The sequence below is a fragment of the Lepidochelys olivacea genome (genome assembly GCF_965140295.1).
Source record: "Lepidochelys olivacea isolate rLepOli2 genome assembly, chromosome: 14".
NCBI lineage: Eukaryota > Metazoa > Chordata > Testudines > Cheloniidae > Lepidochelys > Lepidochelys olivacea.
In genome coordinates, this window is record NC_140424.1 from 30,026,700 (window position 1) to 30,051,894 (window position 25,195).

The 25,195-nt window shown below is 54.6% G+C and overlaps 2 pseudogenes across 2 annotated transcripts in view; one reads left to right on the forward strand and one right to left on the reverse strand.

Annotated features, from left to right (window-relative positions):
• The window catches only part of LOC311530198 (C-type lectin domain family 2 member E-like), a 31,080-nt pseudogene extending 17,995 nt beyond the window's left edge, over positions 1–13,085 (forward strand). Inside the window, exons 3-6 of the transcript XR_014714562.1 lie at positions 2,937–3,015; positions 9,541–9,727; positions 10,458–10,561; positions 12,210–13,085. The product of XR_014714562.1 is annotated as a C-type lectin domain family 2 member E-like (transcript). The remainder of the gene's footprint in view (positions 1–2,936; positions 3,016–9,540; positions 9,728–10,457; positions 10,562–12,209) is intronic.
• LOC311531267 (C-type lectin domain family 2 member D-like) overlaps positions 1–25,195 on the reverse strand; it is a 193,174-nt pseudogene that overhangs the window by 20,406 nt on the left and 147,573 nt on the right. The gene's annotated exons all lie outside the window — the stretch shown is intronic.

The window sequence follows — 25,195 nt, forward strand, 5'->3', positions numbered from 1 at the left end:
AGTTAGGGAACCTGGGCCTACACGTGCCACAGGATGGGAAGAGGGGTCTCTGGGAAGCAATGGGGAGACTCCCAAACACATCTCCTGGCCTCTCTCCTTCACATCCCACTGCAGGCAATTCGCAAGAATTGATGACCCCTGGACCTTTGATCCATGAGCTTAGCAGGTCTCTGCAGAGTGCCTTGTAGGCAGAAGAGTATGAAACAGCCAAGTTGCTATGGATGGAAGCTGGGCTTCTGGATAAAACAGGGCTTATGAAAGAAAGAAAGAAAGAAAGAAAGAAAGAAAGAAAGAAAGAAAGAAAGAAAGAAAGAAAGAAAGAAAGAAAGAAAGAAAGAAAGAAATCCCCCAGGGAGGGACAATCTCTAACCTGCTGGAGGCAAGGATCCAACCCTGCAGCTTCTTCCATCTCTGCTACCCCACCCCTAAATCTGGAGCTCCAGTGAATCAAGGGAGCAGGGACCAAGGACCACTCTGGAAAAGTAAGAGGATGGAGGAGGAGGAGGTACCTGGATGTCGGTGGTGTCCTTCTCCGTGCCCAGGGTGAAGACGGAGTGAAGGGCAGCTCGCAAGAGGTGGGTCTCTAGGGCTGGCTCCAGGGCAGGTTTCATGGTGCTGGCAAGAGAGAGGAGCTGGTATTAGACTGTGCAGTACGGGGGTGGGACTGTCGCCAACACAGACACCAACCCACAGGGATAGAGGCACAGGCTGGCGAGAGTGGAAACTGAGACACTGAGCTTGGGAATGACAAGGCCAAGGCGTCCCAGACAGACAGTGGCAGGACAGGAATGGCTCCTGTTCCCTGGAGCCTGCTGCCCCTCCTGTATCTGAGCCCGGGAATGAGCCCCTCCCCAAGGCCCCTGTCATGTTATGGGAGTGAAAAGAAGAGCCCCACCAGGAGAGAGTGACCCTTCCCACCCCACCATCTCTGCCAGAGGCGCCACTCTTGGGAGGTGACCTGGGAGGGACAGTGACGGTGACTCCCAGCCTTGGGCCTGAGCAGCACTGGGGTGAGGGGAGCTGGCGGGGTGGCGGGGTGGGGCTGTTTCGGTACCAGAGGTTGCCCACTGCAGCCAGGGAGTGGGCGAGGACGGCGCTGGGTGACGAGTCATCGAGAAGCTCCTCGATGAGCTCCTGTGAGACGCAAAGGAGACAAAGGAGCATGTGAGATTCAGGCCCGACTGACACCTCCCAGTGAGGAGATGACACAGCCAGTGCCCCACATGGCCAGCAGGATCCCTCACCACCTCCCGCTCCTCCGATTCCTTCCTGCCCATCCGACTTGTCCCCCTTCCTGGATTCCTGCCCAGCTCACTCCCAATCCCCTTCTCTCCTCCTCCCTGTTAAAACTGTCCCCATTCAGCCCCATCCCGACGACCAAGCTGGGACCATGTCATTCCTTGTCCCCCACTCTCAGCTGCCCCCCAGCCCCACAATTCCCCCCCTCCCTCCAGCTGCCGTATGGCGTGTCTCACTCACCACGATCCTCTTCACCACAGCCGCCTTGCAGCAGCGCGGCTCCAGCGTGTCCTCCCCTCTCTCCCGTGCAGCCAGACATGCGGGGTAGATGGCCTGAAGGAACAGGAGCTGCTGCCCCTCATCCTGGACCCACCAGAAGTGGGGTATAGCGAGAGAGAACCTGTTAGCGAGGGACCTTCCTGCCCTATCCACACCAGCTCCAGGGCTCAGGCCTCAATGGGGGATTGTGGGGACCCACCTATTCTCCAAATCCCCCACCACTCCTACACAAGCAGGATCAGGAACTGGGACAATGCCTGTCGGGGGAGATGACCTCGGCTGTTGTGGGACAAACACACCCATCTGGGGGTCCCACACTATGGATGTAAAAGGGCCCCATTAGTGGTGGTGGATCAGGAGGGACAAGACCCTCGGCAGGGGGTGGGGATGCTGGGAAGGGACAGGGCAATCTTGGTTCCAGCCCAGGTGGGGAACATTTGTACCTTATCTCTGCACTGGAGCTGCTCTCGGATGAGCTTGAGAGCAGCTTCATCTTTGGCCACGTCCACCCCTTCCTCCTGCTCCGAATCCAGGGGGGTCCCTGCACCAGGGAGGGAAGGACAGGGGCGTGGTGGGCAGAGCAGGATTCAAGACCCCCCTTCCCACCTCAGGCCCCCAGGGCAGATCGGGCCCCAAACCTCCCTCTCAGGGATGCCTTCAGCCCCCAACAGCTGCCGAAGCCCAGAGCAGAGCCCCCCTCCCCTGCCCAGGACTCCAGGGGAGGTGCCTGTTCCCCCCGCCCGGAGCTGCAAGGACCAAGTGGCAGCAGCTCTTCACGCCCCCACCCCCAGGTCCCTGTGCGGAAGGGGAGCTGTGTGACGGCTGCTGCTGTCCGTGGGGTTCGCGCGGCTCAGGCCAGACACCTGGGTTGGGGACCCCCCCCCCCGTATCCCTGGGAGAGCGTCTGGGCCCAGGGTGTTCACATCCCGTCCTCAGCCCCCCTGGAGCCCAGCCCGGCTCCTCACCTGGAACAAAGCAGTGGCGCCCGTCGGCCTGGCTGCTGCCAGAGGCCCAGGTGCTGCCACTGTCCCAGGCTGAGCTGCCGGTGCTGGGACAGGGACCTTCCCCCTCCTGGCCGGCGGGGGCTGGAAGGGCCTCAGAGACCGGGCAGGGTGATGCCTCCTGATGGGAAGGAGGGCTGGGCTCCTGGGGCCGCTGCTGCCCACACAACAAGCCCCAGAGCCACCCTGCCCGGCGCCCCTCCTGGGCTGGGTCCTGTCTGCCAAACCGCAGCCTGGGCCAGCTCCACTGGGGCCTGGTCGGGGCCACTCTCAGCTCGGCGCCTGCGCCGGGAGCCAGGGTCCTTTTCCAGAAGGCCGGGCACTTCCGCCGTCTGGCCTGGACGGGAGCTGCTTCCCCGCCAGCGGGGACGCAGGGCTTGCTCTGCCCCTTGGGAAGGTGGCAGCTGCTTCCCTCAGGCTCTGGGGCCACCTGCAGAGCCTTCCTCCGCAACATCCGCAGGAGCCTGGCCATCCTGGAACCGAGCGGGGAGCAGGGGTGAGTCTGGGCTCAAGGCAGCCTTTCACTCCTGGGCCTTTTCTGTCCCTCCTCCTCCCACTTCCAACCACAGCCGCCCCCTCTGCCCCCACAGCAGTGTTAGGGAGTGCCATCTACACACACGGGCAGGAGTTCATTGCATGATCTGCTCCCAACGTTCCCCCTCGTAATCCCTGCTGCTGCAATAGCCAGGAAGTCTCATCCTTTTCCAGCAATGGGGTCAGTCCCAAAGACCATCGGTTACTCTGGACAAGCAGCCCCCTCCTGTCGTCCCAGGCCACTCTCCCGCCCAGGCTAGAGAAGGAACAGAACCCAGGAGCCCCGACTTCTCCTGCGAAACCATTCTCCACATCAAAGTCACAAAGACCCTAAGCACAGGAAGACCAGAGCCCTCCTCGTTCCCATTTGATTTCCAGGCTCGGCAGCTCACAGGTTCTGGCCCAGCTCAGAGACTCTCAGCCTGGGGAACAGTGTCCCACAAGGGAAGGGCTTGGAGCCCCTTTGCTGGAACCTTTCCAAACACACTGGAGACGGCTCTGGAGAAGCCCCTGCCTGGCCTAAGAGTGAGGGGCTTTTGGGGGCTGTTTGCAAATGAAATCCCCCTTTGGAGGTAGTCTCTCCCCCTGTTTCTGCCTCTCCCCAGACAGACAGGGGAAGACACCGAGGAACCCGAATGCCACTCACTTGCTCTCAGTGATGGTATGATGGATGGCGGATGTTCAGGGTCAGCAGACGTCCTTCGCCCTCCTCCTCACTCTCCAAGCCCAAGGCAGGCTGGAGAGGGTGGTGACCTCAGGAGTTACCCTGCCCAGCCAGCAGGCAGGGTGATGACACGAGGGCGATCGACTGGCTGTAAAAACAAGAGTCTGTCTGATTGCCAAGGGATGGAGAAACTCATCCAGCAGCAGGGGGGTGCCGAACACTGCCCTAGGGCGGAGGTGACAGCGCCTCCAGGATCCTGACATCCCAGCACTTTACCCACCTTCCTGGAGCCTCCCAACCCCGCTGGGCTGTAGCGATGGGATCTCAACCCGACTGATAGCAAACGGGCCTCACCTACCAGCTCAGGGTCACACTGAGTGTCAGAGCCATGGATGGACCCCTTCACTAACCACTGCCGCACACTCCCTCCCACAGCTGGCAATTGCAACCAGGCCCTAATGGCTGGTCCCCCTGCCTTTGAGAGGGAAGGTCACTCCTGCTTCCATTGCTGCCTCTTGATCTGTGGGACTTTGGGCAAGTTGCTCCCCCTCTCTATGGCTCTCTGGGACTCACATCCCTGAATGGGCTTTAAAAAAGACAATGGTTAAAGTTTGGCCCCAACTAGTTCTTGTTTCTCGAGACTAGCCATTTTAGCAAAGTTTAGAGTTCTTGACATTCAGCACCTGGAAACATTCCTTTCTCCTTCGCAGACGGCGTTAACATCCCGTATCTCACCCAGGCTCCCTGCTGCCTGGAGTTAGAGAATTGACCCTGTTCCCATTGGACCTACCCAAGGTGTCACACAGCAAAGCGGTCACGGAGCCAGAAAGAGAACACAACAGTCTTGACTCCTGTTCTAACAGACAACAACCCCCCCGGAGGCAGTGATAAAGTCCAGGAAATAAGGTGTGAACATTTGCATGGAAACTGTTTTCTGTCAGAAAATCCATTCAGACGAAACCACTTTGTTTCTTGAAAGCATAACAAGTAGGATGAAAATTCTCTGCAAAAATATTTGTTTGCAAAACAAGAGCATCTCCTCTCCGTCACAGTGCATTAAACTGTCTCGTCGTACACAAAGGGGAGACACCATGCTCTAGAAAATTAGATGAGATGCTTCAGTCTGAGCTAAGTAGTTGCTGCTCTTCACAATTTCAAAACAATAAAATAGAAATGAGATTGAATATTAGGTCATAATCTGCTATGGCTCAGTGTGATAGGACACCCCCTAGTCTGCACTGCTCCAAGTGACACTCTTCAGTGCATCCCCAGCATCCACCCATGGTGAGGTAGGTGGGAGAGGATTGTTATTTGTACTTGACAGAAGGAGAAACGAAGGCTGAGAAAGGAGCAGGGACTTGTCTTAGCTGATGCAACCAGTCAGTAGCAGAGTTGCTCTCAAATGAGCTACAGACCAACAATTGTTCCTAGTAATTATTCAGCAATTATTTTAGAAGAATTGGAATGTTTGAGAGGATCATGAACTGCTCCGAGACAATGAATGGAGAGCAGCGTCCACATTAGTCAAACATCTAACTGGTTGTGACTTATTTGCTTGGTCATAAAAGAGAACAACAAAGACCAGAGTTTCCTCCCTGTCAATAGCCCCCTCCTCAGCCAATCAAGGTTGAGACTTTGAGGAGTGGGAGGCTAAGGGTTCTCATCAAATAGCCCAAAGAATGGCCCTGGTCACCACCAAGGGGATCACTCTCGGAGCATTAGTCCAGTCTCACCTCTCTGTGAGGGCCTCCCACAACCCCCGCCCCGCCCCCCCCAGCCTCCTCTCCACAGACAGAGCTCCTGGTGGTGGGAGGAGAACAGAGGAAAAGGACAAAGGAAGCAAGAAGAGAAAGGTAGGAGAGACAGAGGAAAAGGGAAAACAAAAAGGAGAAACCCCAATGTCCCCAGTAATTCTAAGGGACAAAGTCCTAGGTCGGAAATAAAATACTGCCCCCACAATCTAATGTTTTCCTTTCCTAAAAATCAGCCGGCACCTGATGGATCAGACTGAACAGGTTCCAAACCTCTCCGAGGCTCTTACCTTCTCTACAGGGAGGTCTGTTTTCGAGCAAAACCACAAAAAGAAAAGGAGAAAACTCCGAAGAGGGTCCTCCTTGCGCTCACGTACGTGCAAGTGAATGCTCTCTCAGTCCTCTAGGAGAGACCTCGAGAAGGAGACGTGCTGAAGCAAAGCCACAGGTATCTCCGAGGTTGCCCCTGTCCTGCAGCCCTGTCCTGCCTGGCTGATGTCAAGATCTCTCTGTGAGGTCATCGCCTCCCCACCACCTTTGTCCAATAGGCTGAGGTCCTGCCAAAGGCCCTTGTGATGTCACTGCCACACCCACCCCTCTGCTGCAGTGCTGATGTCCTGCCCCTGTCCAGCCACATTGGATGTTTGAGCTGCTTCCCCTGGATCACCCCTCTCAATGAGCGTTCATTGTGGGCTCAAGCCAAACACAGTAAAACATCAGAGGCTTCTCCCTGTGCTACACTCAGTTTTTCATCAATTAGCAGACTTTATGGACAGAAGAGACAATTAGAGCATGTCTTCTGACCCCCTGCATATCACATGCCTTCTGTAGAGCACAGGAGCTAGTTTTTGACTACACAAGTTCCAGAAAGGCATCTAGTCTTCATTAGAAGACATCAAGAGGTGGGGAATTCCCACCACTTCCCTTTCTAGTTTGTTCCTTTGGTGATTCATCCTCACGGTTGAATATGTGTGCCCTCTTTCTCATATGAATTGGTCTCTTTTGAGTTTCCAGCCACTGGGTCTTGTTATGCTTTTCTCTGCTAGATTAATGAGCCCTTTAATACCCGATATTTTCTCTCCATGAAGTCACTTCAACACTTCAATGATGTCACCTCCCGATCTTTTTTATAATCTAAACAGGCTGAGCTCTTTCAATAGCTCACTAGCATCTGCCAGGAAGGGAGTCCCCACAGAGGGACACCGTAATCTCCGAGGGCGGGAAAAGGCTCTCACTGCCATTTCTTAACCTCATGGGGTATTCTCCTGTTCTGCCAGCCCCACCCCTATTTAAGCATCTCCAGGTGCCTGAGGGAGGACGAACCAAAGGCCATCCTGCAGCTGGGACAGAGATGGAGGTTGATGACCTACCTGCCCATGGTGACCATGGTGCAGGACAGCCCTCAGGACATGCGAATGCAGCTCCAGATCTGGGAGCAGCTTCCCTTTGGTGGCACGAGACCTTGCAAGTTGAGGGGGTGAGACAGGCACTAACTTTTGGAAACCCTCAGTGGGATCAGAGGGTAATGGTTTGTAGAAAGTGGTGTTGGAGAGCTTTACAAAAACTAGACAAGAACGGTGCATGTTCCAGGGCAGCTCCAGCCCTGGTGCTGTCAGTGAGACGTGTCCTCCCAGCCCTGCCTGACGGGTCTTTCTGTTACAGAACCTCATTGTAACTGCAAGAAAAGCCCAACCTGTGGAGTTGTGGTTGCACTGAGAGTTGTATCGTCTGCTTTGATCGCTGCCATCATTGCTCTGGCAGGTGAGTTCCCAGCTTCCGCCCTGCTCCCTTCCCCTCCATCTACAATCTCTGTGCATCCCATTCCCCCTGACCTACCACGCTCGATCTCTCCTCCCGGCCTGTCTGGCTTCTGCACCTGGGACGGAGGATTCCTGGGGGATGTTCCTCCACGATCCTCCTCCTGCTCCCTCCCAGACCCCTGCACCTGGGCACTCTCTGTGTCGGGAAGATCTGACTGACATTAGCCCCCCCCCAGCCCATTTCTGAGCACTTTGGGTCCAAGTCACCTTTGCCACGCGCCGTGAAGCAGTCCCTGACCAGGGTGTCCAGTGGGACAGGGTGCAGTGCAACCCTGAGCCCTTTGCCTTCCCTGTGTTGCTCTGAGGTTACCAGCCTGGCCTTCCTGGATCTTCAGGTCACGCCTGTGGCCGGGCGGCAGGTGCTGCCATGTTATTGAAAGGAGCCGTAGAGCTCAGTCTAGACCCCTCCACCAGCGCAGTGTGAAAACCCACCAATCGCTGAGTTTGGCCATGAAGGGTCCCTTAGCACCATTCACTCCCCCGGGCTGCCCAGACAGCGTGTGCTTGTGCAGAGGGCATCTGTTTGCCGTGAACATGAACCCTGCTGTATCCCCCCGTCGTCTGGGGCAGGGCGTGCTGGAGACTGTCGGGGGTGGGATTTCTCTACTGCCCTGGGATCCGATCACTGGGCCCCAGGAGGGTTTAGCAGCTGGCAGAGGGGATTGAATCCAGGTCTGTCTGCATTAGGAATCCTCTGTGCCGATGTCATGACATCCGTGCAGTTGAATTGGGGCAAACCGCTAAAGGAGACGCACCGCACTGGTGCACAAAGCAGCTTGCCTGTGTGCAGTTCGCTGCAGGAAGTTACCAGAGCAAGCCGCACTGCTCCAGCGCATCTCCAGGAGGTGTTTGCCCTGATGTCACTGCGTCACTGTGATTATACCGGTGCAGATTGATCGGATACAGATGGTCCCTGAATCCCAGCTCCCTGCTGTAATGGCAGGCTGTTGCAATAGGCAGCATTGGCTCTCACTGTGTAAGGTGGGAATCTGTGAGCTTAGGGTTGGTTACACACCTGCAGGTGCAGGGAGCTCTGCAGAACATGTGGCATCTGACCTGGAGATGGATGGTGGAGACAGCCTGTGCCATCAACTGTTAGTCACTGACTTCTCTGCTGAGTTCAGTAGGGGAGGGGTGTGGGCTACCGTGCACTGGACAGTTAAATCTACAGGGTCAGACATGCCTTGTGCGTGAGGTGAACACATGCTCGTTTTCTGATCACCGCTGCCACGTTTCCTAACTCTTCCCGACTCAGAGTGTCTGTTCCACGCTGAGCGCCAACCACATGGAAAGGCTTGGAAACCAGCTACCGAGTTACTGTGGTGCAAAGAAAAGTGATGTGCTCAAAAGTGTCTGGAGGGGTTTGAGTCCGACTCCTCTCAACTAGACAGGCCTTTCAAATCCTCTTTGGTGTCACTTGTGGGTGACCCACTGCTGCTCTTTCATGGCTCTGAAAGGGTTACGCTGCTCTGAGGGCTTCCAGAAAGTGCCTTACTTGCTGCTGTGTTTGGGGAAAGAAAAGTCTGCAGGTAGGAGGTGAATAAAGTTCCATCATTCCTGGCCCACAGTGCAACAGGTCACTTCCCGTGGCTGTGGTTTCTGGCGCCCCCTTGTGACTTTCATGTCCCTGAGTGAAAGTTCCCACGTTCTTCTCAGTTGTTCACCTGCTGTTTGTTGCGAGGTTGAACGTCCAGCTGCTGATCTTGTGCCTGGGGTGAAATGCTCTGAGCTGTGTCAGTCCCTCCCAGGCTGGGAGTGTCCCTGGAATCCTTCTTGCCAGGCAAATTTACTGTGACAAACGCCTCCCTCCCCCTGCGTCTGATTGCGTGAACCAGCCCCAGCTGGGGATCCCAGTAGGCTTGGCAAGCCGGTTAATTGACTGCCTGTTTGGCCGCAGTCAAATACTCCAGCGAGAGCCCTGGGGGCAGGAGGCAGCCTGCCTTTCGGATTGTGTCTTGGAGCTTGGCTGGTGTTTTTCAGAACTTGGTTTCAGTGTTTCGCCTTTGCTTTCTGAGTTAAAATAGCTCAATGAAGTACATTTAAAAAAAAAAATCGGTAGATCCATATCAAGCTAAAGCTACTGGAGACAATGACGTCTTGCTCTTTTTTGTTACTGTTCTGATAAATTGGTATTTTAAAATATCTGACCACTATCTGGCACATTTGACTGGTCAGTTAACCAATTTTTGTATCAGTCAAATGCCCAATTCTAGGTGCAATTCTTACCCTCCATGTGACTGTCTCATTCTCAGTGCTGGCGTCTAAGCTTTCATCAGCTGATCTGTGCCCCCCTGCTGGCCCTGCTTGCCCAGACGGCTGGATGGGATACCGAGGGAAATGCTACTATTTCTCCGAGAGGGAAGGGAGCTGGACCGACAGCCAGAGCCCTGCTCTGCACTAGGTGCCTACCTGGCTGGGATCGACAGTGAGCAGGAAATGGTGAGAGACTCTCGAATTGCCAGACACTGGCCTTGGCTCAGCGGCGGCTGCTACAGTAGGACCTGGGCTCTGCCCCCTCCCGTGCTGGGAGGCCGGAGTGAATGAACTTCCAGCGGCTGAACGCCAGCCCTGGCTGGGCCCAGGGCCCTACTGTCTGTGTGTGATCAAGAGGATTGGCCATTCTCAGCTTCCCCCTCCCCAAATAGGGAGACAGCCCCTCTCTAGGGCAGGGCTGTCTCAGGCATCTACTGGCTGTGGGAGTGGGACTAAGAACCCAGCCCGTGCTCCTGTTTGGGGGAAGGGAAAGGAGCAGCCAGGTGAGGATGTGGGGGGTGGGGTGGGGTGGGGGTGGGAACCTGTCACATTGACCCCTCCCACTTCAGCTTGACTCGCTCCCTCCTCCTACCCTGCTGTGGTGAGCGGTGGCTGCTCTGTGAGAAGAGACGTCTCTGCAGAGAGTTCAGACCCAGCAGCTGCCCCCAGCCCAGGGGGACTTGGTGTGTGCGTGACTGGGAGCACTGGGGCGGGGCTGCTGTGTGCGGTGGGAGCATTAAGACTGCCCGGGTGGTCTTGTGCTTTGCAAGAGGGAGGGGAAAATCCCCCCCCCGAAAATAAACTGAGCGCCCTTCAATATGTGACTGGGATTCTCTGCAGCACAGAGCCCTGGAGGGGCGGTGGGGGGAGCACGGGAGCTGGGGCTGATACCTGCTGTCCCTCAGCTTTCTTTAAGGCGTTCCTGCTGCACCATAAGGGTGTCTATGACCACTGGATCGGCCTCCGGAGGGAGCAGGGTCAGCCCTGGACATGGGCCAACGGCACCAAATTCAGGGACCTGTGAGTCTCTCTCGCCCCTCTGGACTAATGCCCTGGGCTTGGGGGTTCTGGTGTCTGAGCGGTTTGAGCTCAGGTCGATCCACCATTCAGTGCTAGTGAAACCACCAGACACGACCCTGGTCCGTTCGCGTCCTGCGTGTATCGGAGACCGATGGGAGCCGGCGTGTCCCTGAACTCTCGGCTCCTCCCCGCAGCACGGTGCTGGGCCGGAGACAGAGCCCGCCATAGCCAGAGGTGCCCTTGCAGCGCGCTGGGATTTCAGCTGGGACACTCGCTGTTCTCCCCCAGCCCTCTTCAGCAAGGTCCCTGGGGTGTCTGACCCCCCCCCGGGGAAAGGAGGCAGCAGGGAGCTCAGGTTAACAGTGGCTGCTAGAGAGGGCAGCATGCCGAGCAGTGCATGGCAGGTGCAGGTCCCGCTGGGGATTGCAGCCGGCAGGTTTGAGTGACTTGGCTGGTGAGGCCTCTGAATCCGCAGCAAGGCACTGATGTTAAAGGAGCCTGCGGTTCACAGGTGCTGGACGCCTGGGGCTCCCACGGGAACGGGGTACAGTAGTGATGGCTGCCCAGCCAACACCCCGCGATGGGTTTCAGTGGGCTCCAAGTGTGATCACAAAACCTTGAGCCCGGAGAAGGGTTTGAACCCCGGAATTCAGCACTAGAAGCATGAGCCTCTGCCATAGGAGCGAAAGAATCCACTTCTTTAACTGAACCCCCCCCAGATTGATAAAGCTCTTACGCAGGCCAGCCATTAGAGGGGGGTGGAGACCCCCCACTTCCCTGGTCTGGTTTACTTCAGTACTTTGAAAACTCAGGCTGTTATGGTGCTGGGTCAGGGCTCCCCAATGGACAGTCCCCATTCTGCTGTATTGGACCCAACCTTTGGATCCCACCTGCTTCCAGCCTCTCTGGGTCTGAATAGCCACCAGACACTGTCCTGAGTTCGGGCCTCTGTGGCCCTCTCCTGGGGTACAGACTCCCTGTCTGGTTCCCTCCTTAGGAGGTGGGACCCTGCAGATCAGCTGCTGTAGGACCCAAAACCAGGTCTGAACCCTCCCAAACCTCCCAAGAGGCATGTTGTCCCTAGAGCTCCACCCTCCACTCCAGAGGAACTCTGGGAGGGTCACGTGAGGATTACAAACAAGGCACACATGCTTTCACAAAGGAACTTCTTCAACACTCTCTTTTTCCCCCATCCCCAATGGAAAGCTCAGGAGTTATAGATCAATGGAAAAGGAAATCCCTGAATGCAATTTCCTCTTTCAGTGTCATCTTGGTTCTGCTCCGTGTGTTTCAAGGAGGGGAGATTCCTCCTGCCCCCCACTTTTCCTGCTCGGTTGTCTGATTCTGGTGATGGTCTACCCCTCTTGTTAGAGGACCGGTCCCTTTTGACAATCAGTCTAAGAAATTCTCTCCATCCTCCTGGGGACTTTCCATTCTCCAGTACCCCTGTGGGCTGCTCAGCATAGAGGGTCACAAACAGTCAGTGGTTCTGCAAAGCCCCCACTGTCCTGAGCTCTGCTCCTGAGGGGCTGGGAGAGTAGCTGCTCCGCACTCAGGCCTGCACTGTGGAGAACGGCTCCCCTGGCTGGGACTGGTGTGAAATGCCCGGCCTCTGCCTGACTGCAGCTCCCTGGCTTCTGTGTTGCAGGTTTCAGATAAGAGGAGGAGGTGACTGCGCGTATCTGAACGAGAAGAAAGGGGTCAGCATCTCACGGTGCCACATGGAAAGACGGTGGATCTGTAGCAAACCTGAGGTGTATGTGATGGGAAAAGAGACTGCACTGGAAGGGGGCTCGAAATGAGACTCCTAGAAGTGACACTGATCCAACTCACACCTACTTGAACGAGCCAAGTCCCCATTCGTCAGCCTGGCCAGGATCTCAAAATTAGGCAGCGGGGCCCTCAAGCATTAAGTGTGTCTCGTTTAAACTGTGGATTCTTCGTATGTGCCTTCTGCTTTTGAACCTTTAAACTCAGGGTCACATTGTCAAGCTTTTCTCTGCAGCTGAGAGGGAGTGATCTCATGAGAAGGAGTCTCAGCCACACGCTGGGGAAATGAGAGAAGGGAAGGCCTTGTTCGTTTAGACTCCAGAACAGCATTTCTCAAATGCAGCCACCAGCTGATTGTTTTGCAGCCACAAGAGCCTCCAAAGTGCCCCAACAATCGCTGAGATGTTAGGTATTAAAGGTGCCTTCTAAATGCCATAAATCCTAATGCACGCTCCCTTTTACATTGTACCATGCCGGCAGAGCTGAGCTACATCGGTGTGGTTTTCTTCGAAGTCGCAAAGTGTATTCTTTGGCTAAGAACATAAGAAGGGCCAGACTGGGTCAGAGCAAAGGTCCATCCAGCCCAGTATCCTGTCTGCCAACAGCGGCCAACGCCAGGTGCCCCAGAGGGAGTGAACCTAACAGCAATGATCAAGTGATCTCTCTCCTGCCATCCATCTCCACCCTCTGACGAACAGAGGCTAGGGGCACCATTCCTTACCCATCCTGGCTAATAGCCATTAATGGACTTAACTTCCATGAGTTTATCCAGTTCTCTTTTAAACCCTGTTATAGTCCTAGCCTTCACAACCTCCTCAGGCAAGGAGTTCCACAGGTTGGCTGTGCGCTGTGTAAAGAAGAACTTCCTTTTATTTGTTTTAAACGTGGTGCCCATTAATTTCATTTGGTGGCCCCTAGTTCTTGTGTTATGGAAACAAGTAAATAGCTTTTCCTTAGTCACTTTCTCCGCACCACTCATGATTTTATAGACCTCTAACCACTGTGTTTACATCTCATGTTACTGTAGCTCTGTAAGTGGCTATGGGCCATCTCACTGCGTGCTGTTTGGGTAGGTTGCGATTGTTCATGGGGGAGGGGGGGTGAAAGAGTTAAAAATGTGACTGGGTATCAGAAAGTATTTCAAATAATCTAGTGCCAGAACATGACCTTGAATGTGACAGCAGGTGGCTCCTCTGGGACCTTCTGCGAAGAAAAACAAAACATAGAAAGAAAAAGGAACACTTCAGCACCAGGGGGAAAGGCAGTTTCCTGTGTTTCTGAAGCCACCCGATTCTGTTTCTGAGCAAGTTGCAGTGTGCGAGAGAAATTCATCAAATTGAAACGTATGTCGTGCAACGTCCCTACAGCACTCATGCAAGGGAAGTTGAACCAAATTACCACGGTGAGTTTCAGAGGCGCAAGCTGTTAAATGATGCAAAAACCAAGCTGAAAAGACAACAGCAACGGCTCAGATTTTGTTGTTACTATTATCATTATTATTATTACTGGGCTAGGTGGATTGGGTTTTTTTGTCTGTGAAAGAAATTTTGGACATATTGGCAGATACATTCTCTCATTATTATTTGGACTTCTCTTATGTAAAGGATTTTTAAATTTAGTTCAGAATTGTTGTACAGCCATCCACCTTTGACCAAAAAAGCAAAAGAACAACAAAAAAGACAAGACTGCGCAAAGCACTGGTTTGTTCTGTGTTTAGGTCCAGTAAAGATAGGACACAACTGTACCTTATATTTATTATTGAGTCTGCAAAAAATCCCTATGTAAATATGCACATGTAATTTATTTGTTTGTTTTTCCTACAGTTAGTTAAGTATTGTCAGAGCCGCACGCTGAGGCTGCCAAAAATTTGTGAGAACCCCGGCTCTAGAAAGTGTGAGGATTTGGTTTTCTATGTAACCATTACTTTCCAGTATTTATTCACTCTCACTTGCATCTCTGTTCTTTGATGATAAACTCATTCCTGTTTTCTGTATATCTAAGTGCTGGGTTCTCAATAGAGTGGTTGACCTGAATTGAATCTTACAAGCTGCTGTGGACCGCGCCTGAGGGATTAGAGTCACAGTTCTGCGTGTGCTCAGCGGAACAGGCTGAGCACTCCCGAGGGACGCTCAGATGCTTTGGGGGTGTCGATCGCTAACCTGTACACAGAGAGCGAGGCCTGCAGGGGGCTGGAAGGTCAGGCTTGCGCTGCCAGGGGTGGTGGTTTGAGAGAGCTGACCCATGGCAGGCCTGGACAAGGCTCCCCCAAAGGTGCCTCATTTGCCTGCTATGAATCGCTCAAACGGGCACACGTCCCTGGCTCATTCCACCCCTGCACCCCCCAGGTACAACCCGCACAAGGCATTCTGCCAGAGGCGAGGAGAACTCGTGAGCTTCTGCCCTTCTGTCCCATTCCTGCTGCTTGCCCGGAGCTAGGCTGCCTGCGATGGGTTTTCAGTGTTTGCTACTTTCAGTGGGTTTAGCGTGTGAGTGGATGCGGGAGGGGAAAAGAGAGTCGGAAAGTTGTATCCCGAGGGTTTAGGGAAGCATCAACCTCCACCGTCCCATGAAAGCCGTGGCAAATCAAGTATGTGAGGCGGTGCAGGGCGGTAGTTCACACTCCACCGCGTATGTCAGCCTGCAATGCAAGGAGGGGGGTGCACCAGACGTCTCTCTTTTCCTTGCTCGCCTGGACCCAACCCCAGTGATGATAGGGGGGATTTCTGGTTGGCTGTACCGGGCCTGCTACCCAGCAGTGTCTTGAGCCCACTCCCGGTGAAAATTCTCACCCTTAGTCTCACAAATAGGGTGCAGGCCGTATCAGACCATACTGGGGTTGGCATTAGCTCCGCTCACCACAGGGCCTTAGGCAGCAGACGGTTCAGATACTCAGTTGGTTTTAAGAGCCATGGCAGGAGAGGGGAGGTAGGAGCCCCTTAAAACTATATTGGACACAGACAGGCTCTTGGGAAGTTTGATTTGTCCCATGGCCCCATCCCCACTCTGCCCCTTCCCCCAAGGCCTCACCCTCGCGCCCCCTCTTCCTGCGCTCAGGGAGTCAGCGCCCACAGCAGGTGTGTAAGACTAAGTGACGCGCGTGTGTGTGACAGAGAGAGAGAGAGAGGGGTTAGATAATTTCTGTATTGATAAACGCAAGAGTTCAAAATGAGTCGGGCCTCAAAACTGTGAGACCCACTTAAAAATCATGAGACTTAAAATACTAAATGCAGAGTTTTTTATTTCCTGGTTTGCGAGTTTTTGGCGGTCATGGTTTCTAGCATGCTCTGCAAGGGTTAAAGACTTTGTTTTGTCTGCCCTCCCTAAGAAAACCATGAGAACTGAGATTCTGGCCTGCTGACAGGACTCTAGGAGCTGGGGTTTTAAGAAAAACACCAGATATCATGAGCCATAAAAGGGGAGAATGGGCAGTAAGTTACAGCTGGTTTAGAGAAAGTGCAACTCCCTAGAAGTCAGAAGGAAGCAGACGAGGAACTGTGTGTTGGAGGTGTATCTGAGTCCCGCGCCCTCCTGGTGTAATGTGGATTATACTCTGCTTCTGCCTCCCTGCTCTGGGTCACCTAACCTGGAGGGGAGGGAAGCCCAACCCCAATGGAACAGGGTCGAGCAAGAGAAGTTTTGTGATGGTTGGGTGGGTGCAAGACAGGAAATCCCTTTGCAAAGGATTCCTTTGCTCCTCTCCGTGCTCTGCTTTGCCGTGCACGTCTCCTGTGCTCCTTTCCTTTGTGGTTAACTCTCCCCTTCAGGCAGAGGTGAGAACTTTTAATAGAAGTCAGGGTATTTTTGTTCTACTACACAGACTCTGTGCTGGTGAGGGGGAAAGTGTTGCCTCATAGATGTGCCCCCGGGGGTGTTTAGTTTTCTCAGATTACTGGCTGGGGGCTTGAGCTGGTTCTGTTTTGAGTTGTTAAGGGGAACCCCTGGAAACTAAACCGCACCCTTGTTGCTGCCGACACCACCTGGAAGAGGGGTTATGTAACTACAGCCCAAATCCTTCGCCCAGAGCAAAATTTTCCCTCAAAAAAAGTTGGACACATGTTAACCTCTTGTTAAATGTACCAGGGAACCCCCCTCCCCACATTTCTCCCCAAGTCCAGCCGCAGCCTCAGCCCACCCCCGTTGCACACACTGCTGTGCCCCCTGCCTGGCTCCTTTGTGCCCCCGGAGACCCATTGGGGGATCCGCACAGTGCCGGGCAAGCTGCACCGGCCAGGGCTCAGCTCAGCGGGGTCAGCACCCAGAGATCCTCACTGGTCACAGTCTTTCCTGATCTTGGGGTGGGGGTACTCTTGTGGGGGCAGCTCCATGGCCCAGCCAGTGTGGAACCAGGAAGAGTAGTGTCGTCCCCAGGGGGAGCCAGCAGGGCCGGGGCAGAGAAGGGTGTACAGTTCCGGGGCAGGGCGGCAGGGGGGCCCAGGCCCAGGTGAGTTCAGTTTCAACAGCTGGAGGTGGTGGTGCAGGGTACGGGGAGACTGAGGCACATGTGCCGGGCTGGGCTACCTAAACTCAGAGCCCTGGGTATACACAGAGAGACTCAGCCTAAGCAATTGCTTGGGGCCCCCAGCAGCTCAAGGGGGGGGCCCTAGTCCCTTCTTTTATTATAAGAACTTGTCTGTTTTAGTATTGGGGGAGGGGGCAAAAGGCAACTTGGGGGGAGGGAGAGGAAGGGATGGGGTGGGTCAGAGCCTCTCCGCAGGCTGGGGAGAGAAGGAGACAGACAGACAGACAGACACACACCCCTCCCAGTGCCTGTCTTCCCACTTCCACATTGTAAGGTGTGTGGGGGGGGAGAGGGGGGGGCCTCAGGGGAAAAGGTGGTGCAGGGGGCGGGGCCCCGGTTCGGGCATCAGTGCTCCCCCCCGCCTCCCAACACACACACTTTTAAGTACTTCCACTGCCCCGGAAAGCCGAGTGTGGGGGGGACTGGGCTGCCGCCCCTCCCCAGCCAGGCTCTCCCCAGCAGCTGGCTATGGCCGCTTGCTCCCTGCCTGGGGCCTGGCTGCCCAGTCTCTGTGGCACAATCGGTTAGCGCATTTGGCTGTTAACCGAAAGGTTGGTGGTTCGAGCCCACCCAGGGACGCGGACCTGCTTTCGGGGGGTAGGGATAGCCATAAGCCCGGGAGGCAGCGACACAAGAGCAGGGAGCGCTGCGGGATCCTGAGCGGCTGGAGCCTCTGCTCTTCGCCCGCTCCCCGGGGGCAGACAGCTGGGTGCGTTTCCCTTCGGTGTTGCTGATCTGCCCAGCTGAGCGGGGCTGCAGCCGTGGGACCCTCTCCCCAAGCCTGGCGGCTCCCGGCGGGGCAGCCTGTCCCCTCTCTGCTCCCTCTGCCTGCCTGCCGGGGTCGCTCTGATCCCACTCCCCGGGGGGGCTCTGGCTCCAGGGGACACAAGCCTGGGCGATCTGCGAGCCGGGCTCCGGCTGCCCGCGGAGCGATCAGGGGCTGGGGGTCTCCGCCAGCAGGTGAGGAGGGGCTGGTGTTGTGCATGGAACGGGGAGGGGGCGAGCAGGGAGGTGCCGGGTTGGGTGGGAGGAGAAGAGCTGGGTGGGTGCATCGATCACACTGGGGAACCTGGAGTCTATTGGGGAGGGGGCTGTGCGCTGACCAGATGGGGGAGAGGGCGGGCGGGGTCTATTGGGGAGGGGGCTGTGCTCTGATCGGGTGGGGGTATTGGGGAGGGGGTCGGGCGGGGTCTATTGGGGAGGGGGCTGTGCGCTGACCAGATGGAAGGAGGGTTAAGATGTTGTACCAATAAAATAAAAACCAGCAGGATCTTATTAAAGGGAAAAAGGCAAAATACCACATTTACTGTGAATACAGAAAGAATCATAGTAAGCAGTTAGTTATAGTTATAACATTCCATTCAATCTCATATTTATTCACACATTCATTCATACAAACACACACACACACACACACAGGTTCTGCAAGGTTGTTATCATAGTTACCAGCCTTAGAGTTGCTCATGCCAAGCCACTGGCCAGGTGGCCTGGACATGAGGAGGGAGCAGGGCCTTGTCAGATGCTCATCTGATGCTCCTGGAAGTTGGTTTGCAGAATCAGACCCCCAAAGTTCTCACTTTTTAGAGTCTATTTTTATAGGAATTTCTTCCTATGCCAGTCTATGGGAATTGCTTCATCATGCTGTTGCTGAATCAATCAGCAGATAGCACATTCCTGACGGCTCCAAGATGTTATCTTGTTCTTTGGTTCTCCCATTCTTGAGGCTGTTGGGTGGATTCCAGTCTGCCCTCCGGGGGGTCCTCTGGTTATTTCCACTTGACGCCTTCTTCAGCTGATGGACACTGGATTCTTAGGCTGGCACCTCCCTGATCATTCAGTTATTATCCACACCAAGCATCCATCCACATACATCCTCTATCTCTATTTTAATCACAATTGTTAATACAACAAAAGGGCGGGGAGTCTCTGGGTGCTGTTTCTGTTGTTAGAGTATTGCTTTGAGTCTCTCTCTCTGTGAATTGCTTTGAGAACAGACTCTGTCTTAGAATGTACTAACACAGTTAGCAGCTTGCAAGTTTCACACATAGAGGGAGAGAAACAGTACCAAAAACCAAGAGACCTCTTAATTAGTAATACTCTGGAATTTAAACTCTGGGGAATCAAACTCATTTGTGATTTTAATACAGAACTTCTTTAATATGATCCAACAAAGGGGGGCAAAATAGGTGGGCAACCTGCAGGAGCTGAAGTTGCCTCCCGAGACAAGAACTCCGCTGCTGGGCAGCAAATCATGAGCGCGGATTGTTTTGGGGTGGAAGGGGAAGTGGTTTTTCCCTGTCATGAGGGAAGACGTCTCCGTTGGTCCCCAGGGCAGACTTTGTTTCTTTGTCTTTTAACTGATGGGCCAAAGTGTCCTAACACCCCCTCTGAACTTGCATCCCGGCAGCGTCGCGTGTCTCATCCCGCCATGTGGGGGGGTCTGGGGCTGACCCTCACTTGGGGTCCCAAGTGAGCCCTGGGGATGAGGCGCTGAAGGACGGGATCTTAGTGGAGGGCAGCTAAAGAGATTTTATTCTAGCAAAGCGCCAGCTCTCTGCCTGAAGCACCGATCTCCTGCCTGCTCTGAAATCCACCCGCTGACTTGGAGCCTTGACAGTTTGTGTGCCTCGGGGGGGGGGGGGGGCCCACAGGGTCATTTGGACAAGGGATTTCTGAGATCCCCTCCTCCCCCAAACAAAGCCCCCAACCAGCTAAAGTTGACCTGCTTTCCTTACAGCCAGGGCTGAGATCAGTGCACCAGGGTTTTAAATGCATCCGACACAGTGAGCTGTAGCTCCTGAAAGCTTATGCTCAGATAAATGTGTTTGTCTCTAAGGTGCCACAAGTCCTCCTGTTCTTTTTTTAGACGGCTGAGAGTTCTCCCAGCAGAGTGCAGGGCATCCCCCAGCCCTTTCGGGGAGATCAAATGACCACGTTATGAACCACTTTGATTCTAGGTTGGCCGGCTGCTGAGCCGGTGTGAGACTCACACGCCAAGCAAATCACACTGTGCCCGTGCAGGGAGAGAGGGGAAGGAGCTTGAAAACTATTTATGACCCCAGGGGGAATGGTCCAGCCATTGAACCGCAGTGGGCACCATGAATTCATGCAGAACAGGTCCATCCATGGCTATGAGCCAAGATGGGCAGGGATGGTGTCCCTAGCCTCTGCCAGACGCTGGGAATGGGCAAGAGGGGATGGATCACTTGATGTTTCCCTGTTCTATTCATTCCCTCTGGGGCACCTGGCCCTGGCCACTGTTGGAAGACAGGACACTGGGCTGGATGGACCTTTGGGCTGACGCAGTGTGGGAAGTCTTATGCTCTTAGGAGTTCAAATCCAAGCTTTGGTAGGAAATCTGTATCTTAAAAAAAGGAGGCATCTTGCTCTAATCTGCCTCTCTCCAAGGGTTTTTTTGGGGGAAACTTAATCCAAATACAGCAGAATACTCAGAAGGTGCTAACTCTGTCTTTTAAATGACAATGAATTCCACATGCAAATGCTTGCTGGGAGCGGAGGGTGAGAAGGACGGAAGAGTGGCTGGGAATAGGGGCAGAGAGGGGTTGAGGTTGGGGGCTAGGTGGGGTGGGGCACTGAGAAGGGAGGAGTGGGGGTGTGGGATGGGGACTGGGGGAGAATAGGAGCAGGGGTGTGTGGGCCATGATCTGGCACCTCCCAGCCCATATATGGCTGACACCCCCATGGGATCTGGGAGCTGGAAGGCCTTGGCCTGTCCTTGAGGGTTCTGAGCCTGTTTCCCTAAAACTTCCCATGTGTGCCTGTCCCTTGTGCGAGTGGCAGGATCTGGGGGAGGGGGGAGGGCCCTGGCCAACTCTGTAGTTCTGACCCCACCCTTTGTGCCCTCCATCCTCATGTGAGCATGGTTCTGGGGGGCCACTGCTTTTGAGGGAGGGTCCTGAGTCCCCTCCCTCCCAATGATCCTCGACCCCCTCATGTGAGCTGGGCTCTGTGGGTCCCTGCCCCTCTGGGGGTGTCTGAGCACCTCTTCCTGCACCCCCTGTGAGCCAGTATGTGGGGAAGCCCTACCACTGTGGGTGTGGAGCGGAGAACAGGCATACTGGGAGCATGCACCAAGAACACACCGCTGACACCAGGGTGAGGAGCTGAGTCCGGGCATGCTTGGTGCATATCCCAGGCTCTCCAACAGTGGGGATGAGAATATCCACGGCCATGAATGGAGCAGTTCCAGAATATCGAGTTCAGCAAATTTCAACCACCTAAAAGCCAGGAAATACAGGTACGTGCCCAGGTAGCCATAACTCTGCCCTCTGAGTGATGTCCCAACAGGTCCATCATACGCTCACACTCGGCCTTTTCACTGTCATGGACAGGAGCTGCCTCCGCTTGCCGAGTGCTCAAACACTAAGCACAATCCCTGCACAATACTGCACATGTGAAATGTACCAACCACTTCCCACTCACTCACTGGATACCATCTAACCGTAGACTTTCCCTTACCCACCATTCAACCCACAGCCTGCTCTGGCATCCCACCTCACTGCTGCCAATCCCCATGGCAAGACCCCCCCCCCAGTGCCTTGCTACTGAGACAACATACACAAGTTTGCAACAAAATGAGGCAGACTGGATCCTCAAGGTACAAGGCTTCCTGCGCTTTGATGGGGTGGGGGCAACCCCTGGTTTCCTCGTAGCCCAGTCACAGCTCGGACACTCCTCAAACTAACGCCTATCACCTCTCTCGACCTGCCCCACCCTTCAGTACAGCTACAGGTCCCACAGTGAGTGCAGCCGCTGTACATGCCGATAATCCCAGTGCCTATTGCCTGCTCCAGGGAGCAGAGTTGAGGTTGCCTGGGCATGGACCGTAACTCTGTAATTCCCAGGTTTCTGATGCTTGAGTTTTGCCGATGCCCACGTTCTGGAAGGGAAGGAGCTGTCCCTGCCTGGCAAGCTGGACCTCTGCCTGCATGAAGTCTCTGCTGTTTAACTGATTTCAGATTCCTGCCCCTGGTTGGAGCTGAATTCACACTGCTGCGGGGTGGTGGTGGTGGTGGTGGGGGGACAGTCTCTCAGAGCCCCAGAGTCTTGTCCATCCCAGCGGCCTTTCAACCCTCTGGCTGTCTGTCTGTGCATGCTCAGTGTAGTCCAGGGGTCCTCAAACTGGGAGTCATGAGGTTATTATGTGGGGGTCACGAGCTGTCAGCCTCCACCCCCAAACCCTGCTTCATCTCCAGCCATTAAAACAGTGTTAAATATATTAAAGTGGTTTTTAATTTATAACGGGGGTCACACTCAGAGGTTTGCTGTGTGGAAGGGGCCACCAGGACAAAAGTTGGAGAACCACTGGATAATCCATTTGGTTCTTGGGCTGGAGGCACAACCCTAAAAGGAGACGCACGCGCTTTTGCTTCTCGTGTTCTCTGTTTTGCTCCGGCTGGTGGGGCTGCAGGGGTAGCTGCTGCCCCTGTCCCAGGCTGGGTAGGGGGAAGGGAGGGACAAGGACCCTGGGCTGGAAGCACTGGGAATGAATTCTCAGCCAATCAGATTGTGGGGCGTGACACCAGGAGCATGGGAGAGGGTATGAAGCCAGAGAACTGGGTGGGGAATGAAGGGGCAACAGCTCCGGAGTCCATTGGGGTGGCATTGGGACAGGGGTGCTTGGGAGAGACACCACTGGTCACAGTCCTGTAAGTGGGGAGTGGATGAACACGAGTAAATGTCACCACGTGCCTGAGGGATCCCAGCAGGCCAGGGCCAAGGACTGAAGTGAGATCCCTCCATCTGGTCCCTCCAGGGCGTGGTGAGGGGATATAAGGGGGGAATCCTGATATGGGGACCCCACAACCGGTTCTAACCAATAGAGGCAATGTCTTGACTGACAGGTCTGGGAGGAACTGTCCGAGCTCCCCTTAGAGAGAAGCTTGCCACGTTCAGACAATCTGCATGGGGTCAGGAGGTGACCAGCCCTGCAAACCAGCTGCCCAGCCACCCCAGAGGGGCCTGGTCCCAACCCAGCGCTTGCCTGGAGCCCAGATGGATCCAGCAGCTTCTCCCTCTGCCGGGGCACCACAGCCCATAGGGCATCTTCATGGCAGGGATGGGCCTGGCACAGCCCCAGGTACCGCACTTCTCTGCCCGGGACAGGGACGGGGAGAGGCTAAACACGGACACTGCAGGGCTGAGCAGCAGCAGGTGCAGCTGGCTGGTCCCTGTGCGGATCCCCCCATTGGGATCTGCTGCAGCTGCTCTTTGGGGGCAGGGAAGGGGCCCTATGGCCAGGCAGGGGGCGCAGCTGTGTGTGCAATGGGTGCAGGGGCTGGAGTTGTGGGGGAGGTTGTGGGAACTGGGTTGGGAGGGATGGGGGATTTCACAGCAGCTGTAACGAGTGGACTGAAATGGTTCCATTGACTTTTTTTTTTTTTTTTTTTTTTTTTTTAAGGAAAAATTGGGTGTTTGATTAAAGGCAAGTTTTTGTGGAAAGTGTCGGCTTTAATAGAAAACATTCACGGTCTTCTTGAAAAATTCAAAAACCAAAAATTGTTCTGTTTTCAATCATTCTGAACTAATTTTTTCTGATTCTGGTTGAAGATTTTGGCAGGGTTGGCCATTTTTGTCGAAGTTTTTCTTGTTCTAGCCCTCCTGGATGGGGAGAAAAGCTTGAAAAGGTGACCCCTAAAGGCTCCACCACCAGGAGATCAAGAACAGAACCCAAAGTTGTTTTCAAAATCTCCTCTTGTTTAAGCCAATCTGATAGTTTTGGGGGCTCTGATTTGTGATTTTTGGTCACTGGGGGTTGGCCACATGGACTAGAACCAGCTTGGCCAGGATCCAGATGCTAACCCCAGTGTAGAGCGCCCTGGCAGTGGCCCATACCCATCAGCTGTGGGGGACAGGAGAGAGATTTGATGTGTTCCCTGAAGTTCAAATTAGCAAGAGAAGCGGCCGGGGAGACGCATTATAAACTGGGGGATCAGTGACATTCAGGGTGAGGCAACATTGAAAATACTCAGCGGTTTTACAGTCGCTTTGCTCTGACGCTCTCAGCCCTGGTGGAGCAGAGCCCCCGGCCCTTCCCTGAACACACCCACAGATACCCCTGCAAGGGGGGTCCAGAGCTAGGAGCGGGGCAGGGGGACCACTGGGCACCAACTCCTCACCGCACTCTCCTCTCCCTGTTCTCTCTCTCTCTTTCCAGATCCAGCCAGCCGGAGCGGGGTGGAAGCTCCTCCCGCCCCACAGGGACCCCTTGCTGTTCTGCGCTTTCACAGCCCCGCTTTCCTCTCTCTGTTAAATCTCCTGGGGTGGGATCCACCTTCCACCCCTCCGCTGACCTGCCTGTGCACCTCTCCTCTCTCTGCCAGGCCCCTGCCTTCGCTTGGAGCTCTTGCCGGGGAGGGGCTGCTGCTGCTGACTCTGCTCTGAGCTCTGCCTAAGGATGGGGGAGATGCACTCGGTTCCTGGAGGGGTCAGGAACCGAAGGTAGAGAGCATCTTGCAGGGGTTCCTGTTTCAAACCGATCGCTGCACCCAGGGCCTGCTGCACTGGGAGAGCCATCGAGGGCCTGATTCTGGGAGCTGCCTCCTCTGAGAATCGGCCCAGAGACGCCTGGGAACTAGTTCATGGTTTGAGATTGTCTAGCTCGGCATTTGTCCAACTGGGAGTCCTGACCCAAAAGGGGGTTGCAAGGCTATGGTGGGGGGAGGGAGGGGTCAAGTGATCACAAAAATATTCTCAGGGGAGGGGGGCAGGAGGGGAAGAGGGCTACAACAGCTGCCCCTCTCCAGCTGCCCAGCTCTGAGGGCAGTGCCCCGCCCGTAGCAGCCCAGAAGTAAGGGTGGCAATACCGTGCGTATGTTTCTATGAGTCTGTACAGTAACTTGCTATGACCTTTTGGGGGTCGGGGGTTGTCATAGCCTGAAATACTTTCAAAGTGGGGCCAGAAAAAGCAAAAGTTTGAGAAGCCCGGGTCTAGCTTATTCTGATACCTGTTGCTCCCAGCCTTCCCCCAGCTGGTTTTATAGAGCTGGTGAGGCTCTTCTTCCCCATCTAGTGTCCGATGATAGTAAAGCAAGAGGGAAAAAAGTGATCCAGGCAACTACAGACCCATTCATCGAAGCCTAGCTGAGTAGTAGGCAAGGGGCTGTAGAACAGGCTGTGAGGGAAGGATGATGAAATTCATGGAGGTAAATGGCAAGGGGGATGTAACCAAAGGTAGATGGGGCCAGACTAACCCGAGTTCCGTCTTTGAGACGAGAACTGATTGTTTAGACAAGGGAAATGCAGCAGATCTAATATACTTGGACTTCAGTAAAGCATTTGATATGGTACCACATGGGAAATAATTAGCTAAATTAAGGAAGGTG